Source organism: Arachis duranensis, chromosome 6 (genome assembly GCF_000817695.3).
Source record: "Arachis duranensis cultivar V14167 chromosome 6, aradu.V14167.gnm2.J7QH, whole genome shotgun sequence".
In the NCBI taxonomy this organism is placed as follows: Eukaryota; Viridiplantae; Streptophyta; class Magnoliopsida; order Fabales; family Fabaceae; genus Arachis; species Arachis duranensis.
This window is the reverse complement of record NC_029777.3, coordinates 32,039,316-32,045,556: the sequence shown is the minus strand read 5'-3', so window position 1 is coordinate 32,045,556 and position 6,241 is coordinate 32,039,316.

Sequence of the window (6,241 nt, the reverse complement as noted above, 5' to 3'; positions counted from 1 at the left end):
TCAAATTTCAACCAAATTTAAACAATTTTAAAGCTTATGAAATCATCTTTCAATTAATATAAAAATCATCAAATTCTAAAAACCATAACTCAAGATATGATCCGTTGGAGTTCATCAAAATTTCATTTTTACCAAAACTCACAAACTCCCCATTTTCAAAACATATCCTTACCATTCCCTACCAAATCAACCCAAAACTCAACCATTCCAATCATCAACCATTTCCAAACCTCTTTCAATCATCAATTCTCAATTCCACCATATTTAGCCAATTCTCAATTTAACAAGTTTCATATCATAATCAACATTTCACATCTCAATCTCCAACAAATATTCAATTCATCAATCACCTTTTATACATATATACACATATCAATATTACACTTATATCATGCTCATCAACAAGAGCCTTAACCCATATCATCAATCCAACATATAATTCATATCACACATAACATTGCATACTTTACCAACCATTACAACCACTGTACTCACATTCATTTCCACCACCATTCATACATTTAAATTTAATCTAAATTAACCAACAACCACATCAACAATTCCAAAGACCTATCCTAGGGTCACTAGTCTACGTTTTCATACCACATTACATTTTAGATACAGGAAACCAAAATTATACCTTGGCCGATTTCCGTTCCACCCGGAACACTTCAAATTTCACTTTTCCTCAACTTCTAATATCTCAAAGCTCCCCAAAATCAGATTTTCAAGCACAAGCTCTTCTCCAAGCTTTCCAAAACCACCAGCTCCAATACACAGATATTTAATGCCTAAGCCACAATATCACATCAAAACAGAATAACTCAATACTCAATACCTCAAATTCAACACTTTCACTAGGGTTTGAGATCTCTTACCTTACCCAAAGGTCAAGGAAGAAAGAACAAGCCTTCCCTCCAAATTAATTTGATCCTATAGCACAAAGAAGCTCAAATTCTCAACATTTTTCCCATGAAACTCGAAAATAAAGGCTGAGAATGGAAGCAGAAAACGTGGCTTACCTCAAGATTGATTGTGTGGTTTTTGTAAAGCTCGACGCCGCGGTTGCGTGGCCACAAATGGTACATCAATCAGATCTCCGGATCAAAAGTTATGATTAATGAAAGTTGGAGGTAAATAGGAGCAAGTGTTTCATGTTCTTCCCCCTTCTCCCTTCTAATTCAGCATGTGTGTGTGTTTTGAGGGGAGAGGGTACTGAGCTCTCTCATTAATTGAAAGCTTGGCTGGTCCCTTGGGCCCAACTTGGGTCCGGTTGGCGGTTTGGCCCGTTCGGCCCAATCTTGAGCCGATTTCTTTAAAATTTGTGTCGAAATTTTCGTTTTAAATTTCTCTACCATATTAAACCATAAAAACCTCATTTCTCACTTTCTAGAATATATTTTAATTTTATGAGTTAATTAGCTATTAATTAATCAGATTTTACAACGATAGACCCCTTTAGGTCACCTCCTAAAATTGTGACCATGGATCCTTTTAGGCCACCTTTTTTTTAAAAGACCATGATCATAGGTACTCTATGATCACTCTTTTTTAAAAAATCGTGACCATAGGTTATTTTTTGTCACAGTAAGATGGTCACGGTTTTTTACCATGACCTTAAAAACCATAGCTATAAACCCAAAATGTTGTAGTGAAGCTTGGAAGCATTGCAACGCCTACATTGTTTCTTGGATCAACCATTTACTAAGTCCAAACATTGTGTAATCTGGATCAATGCAGCTGAAGGGTTGTGAAAAGAATTGAAACATAGATACTACCAAGGAGATATCTATAGGATTATAGAATTAGAAGAAGAGTTATTCATGATTAAGCAAGGAGAATTATTTATAAGAGCATACTACACCAAATAGAAGGCAGTTTTAGAGGAACTCCACAATTTTTGCCTAATACCAGCATGTTCAAGGTGTATCGATGATTGTAATTGTGAGGCTAAATATAGATCTTTATCCATGACTACTCGACGCTATAAGAAAAATGTTGAGTATCGTCGTATTTAGCGTCGTAGAGTAGCCGTGACTTTACCGGCAGATTTATTGACGGAATAGGCATGAAATTCGTCAGGTCAAATTATTTCTGGTGGATTTATGATTTTGACGGTAAAGCCGCCAGTAATAATTAGAGGAAAAAAAGACTGACGCGTCCTTTAAGGTCAGATTTACCAGCGAAAAAATCCGACAATAAACCCACTTAATGAAACCCTTCATTTTGGTGAACCGCAATACTTACTATTGGATTTTTTCAATAGTAAAGTCGATGGTAACTGTGCCATAAATTTGAAGCACGAACCTTCTTCCCCCTTATTTGAATTTCTCTCTCTCTCTCTCTCTCTCTCTCGCTAACCCTCTCGCATCCCACTCTCTCTCTACCCGTCTCATCTCCTCGACAGCCCCCTCCTCTCCGAGATCCACTCCTTCTCATTTTTGCCATTACCATTGCAGCTGCCGAATTCTAAACGAGCTACTACAGCTGCTGTTGCCGCCGCCAATGCCGTTACTTCTATCGTCGTCTACGCCGCTGCTGCTGCTGCTGCCGCCGCCTATGCCGCTTTTTCTTCCCAGCTCTGGTGCTCTTCTTCAGGTAATGCTTCTGAACTTAGAATTTTCTAAAATTCTGATTTTTGATGTAATTTATAAGATTTTTTTGCTGATTTGAGACTTCTTATTATTGTTGATTATTTAGTTCTGATCTTAGGATACTAAACTTGTTTTGAATTTAGGATTTTTTAAAATTCTGAACTTAGGGTACTTAACTTGTTTACTTTCAATTTTAATTAGAACATGTTTTGATTTGTGTTCCTTATTCAGTTCTAAACTTAGGATAGCAAACTTGTTTTGAACTTAGAATTTTCTAAAATTCTAAACTTAGGGTAGTGAACTCGTTTAGTTTCAATTTTAATTAAAATATCTGGTTTAATTTCTATTCCTTATTTGGTTCTGAACTTAGGGTATTGAACCTGCTTTGAACTTAGGATTTTCTAGAATTTTGAACTTAGGGTAATGAACTTGTTTGTTAGTTTTAATTTTAATTAAAATATGTTCTGATTTATGTTCCTTATTTAATTCTAAACTTAGGGTATTGAACTTGTTTTGAACTTAGGATTTTCTAAAATTCTGAACTTAGGGTATTGAACTTGTTTGTTTGTTTCAATTTTAATTAGAACATGTTATGATTTATGTTCCTTATTTAGTTTAAACTTAGGGTACTGAACTTAGGATTTTCTAAAATTCTGAACTTAGGGTATTGAACTTGTTTGTTAGTTTTAGTTTTAATTATAGCATGTTCTGATTTGTGTTCCTTATTTAGTTCTAAACTTAGGGTACTAAACTTGTTTTGAACATAGGATTTTCTAAAATTCTGAATTTATGGTACTGAACCTATTTAGTTTTAAATTTAAGTAGAACATGTTTTGATTTGTATTCCTTATTTAGTTCTGAATTTAGAGTACTAAACTTGTTTTGAACTTAGAATTTTGTAAAAATCTGAACTTAGGGTACTGAACTTGTTTAGTTTCAATTGTAATTAGAACATGTTCTGATTTCTGTTTCTTATTTATAGACATGACGACGGATAGAGGTGTTGCGGATCAGCCAAGTGGTCATGGTCATGGTAGAAGGAGGGTTTCTGCCGGTACCCTTGGGAACTCTGGATCCTTATTCTCTACACTGACTACCCCGGTGGTGTCACAGATTGTGGGTGCATCAGACCATCTGTACATCATGCTCCCTAACCCTAACTATGTCCCTGTGCCTACAGCCAATGACATCGCCTCCATCCGTTCAGTAACCCACTGTCTCGCGATGCCGCTTTCAGTGACAGACACTGCAGTGCCAAAATCCTCTCGCGGAAGCCAGCCAGCTAATGTCCTTCCACTACCTTCCATCATACGGATAACGATTAAGCCTGATGGTAGAACGACTACTTTAAGTCTGATATATGTTGAAAGTGTTTGATAACTCGTGATTAGTGATTCTTGATTATTGACTTTAGTTTTAGGTGAATTTAAGGTTGTATGTTTAAACTAATGAAAGTGTTTGATATATTGTGATTAGTGATTCTTGATAGTTAATTGTAGTTTTAGTGGATTTATGGTTGTATCTTTGAACTGTTGAAAATTTTTGATATATTGTGATTAGTGATTCTTGATAGTTGATTATAGTTTTAGTTGATTTTTTGTGCTGTTGAACTTTAATTTATATAGAACAAGGAGCAAGATACCTTCATCAGGAAGATATACGACGATCGTATGGGTAGGCGGCTGCAACAGATGCTGGAGGATATACATGAGAGGGGGGACCACCTCATTTATTGGCTCTGTCCGAAAATCAAGAAGGCTCTATACGTTCATTGGGAGACCGATGAAAGGTTCAAGCATTGACGTCTCACAAACAGATCTAACAGGGCATCAGCCAGGTCGTCCAAGTATACTGGCGGCTCAGCGACCTTCATGAAGACTAAGGCTAGGCTGGTATATACCTTCTCTAATTTTATTATTAACTTAGTTATATTCTTTGACATATCATTAGTAGGCATCCTAACAACTTGTTTCAATGCAACATGTGTAATCAAAGTCGTTGGATTGCGATGTGACATTGGCGGAGACCTTCAAGTACACCCACACTTTAAAGAAGAACAAAGGAGATTTGCTGATCAGTGATCTGTAGATCATTATGTGATTAAACATGTGATCTTGTGATATAAATATAAAATTTTCAATTAACTATATAGCTGTCGTCCTAATGATAATAATATGTGTTACACAAGAATTCTACACGCAGAGACTGGAGGCTGCAACTCAGCAATCTTTGTAAAGTGGGGAGGACGCTAGTGGCATTGCCATTTCAGTCGTCGATCTCGATGCGATTTGGCGGGAGAACGCTTCAGCGCTGTACAAGAACTGCATATATAGGTTGGGGTCTTTCTTTGCCAATAGCCTCCGTACCTCCACGTTGAGCCCATCGTCTGCCTCTGCCACCATTCGAGCCGTCGATCTCAAGGAAGGCATTGATTTGAGGCTGCAAGTGCAGAAGTTCACCCGGAGCCTTCACGAACAAGCTTAGGAGCTGACCGAGACTCGAGAGAGGTATCAAGAGAACCTCACACGTGACGAACATGGATGACCTCAGGCTGATATAGAAGGAGTAGCTGGAACGACTTCAGCGAATGGAGCAGCAGATGGAGGTGTAATAAGCTTAGATGCACACCGCTGGCATCAGCCCTACTGGTGGGACACAGACATCACTATTTTCTCCGCCGCTTCAGTAGGACCATAGGTTTTATTTTATTATTTCATACATTTATTTGGTGTACTTGACTTTTATTTAATTTGTACATTGCATTATTTATTTATTTTAAATAAAAATTCTTCGTTATTTATGAATTGACCACTAATTATATGAAAAAATAAATTTAAAATTAAAATTGACCACTCATTTTAAATTTCAAAAAAAAATAAAAATAAAATGACATTATAGTCGGAATTACTGTAGGAATAATCCGAAAGTAACTTGGCGCAAAACAACATGTTTTGGCGCTAATAATATCGTCGGAAAAATTTGACAGTAACCAATTTGTTTCATGAGTTGGTAATCTGGTATAAAATCCGACGGTAATTACCGTCGGACAAAATAAATCCAACGGTAAATATTTATCAGCAAGGTTTATATCGTCTGATTGTTTTCGATAGTAAATTCGACGGTAAATTGATTATTGTCGGATATATTTAAAAAATCTGACGATAAATCCAATAGTACTCAGCGTTTTTCTTTTAGTATTTTTTTTTTTTTAGATTTGAAAGAGTCCAAGTATATCTCTGACTACAATTCCTCTTAATATTGAGAATTACCATTCCTAGTCTAGATCAATGTGGTTGTCCGTGAAAACCAAGAGCAAGCTCAAGTTTGTCGATGGTCCAGTACTTTGGACAGAAAAAATGATGCTACATATTGAGGGATGGGACAAATGTAAGTGTTTTTGTTTTGTCTTGACTTCATGCTTTCGTTAGTTCTGAAATCTTAGGAAGTGTTTTATGGCGTATGTTGCTGCTGGAATATGAGTCAGAGATTATATTAATATGATCTTTCTTGGCATAGCTAATTAAATTACAGGAAGAGAGGTTTTTGACCAAAGAAGGAGAGTTATCCGCAACCTCCTATTTCGCAAAAAGTCAAAGCCATATAGAAAGAATTAGAGGAATTCAAGACGATTCCAAGTTGCGATTGCA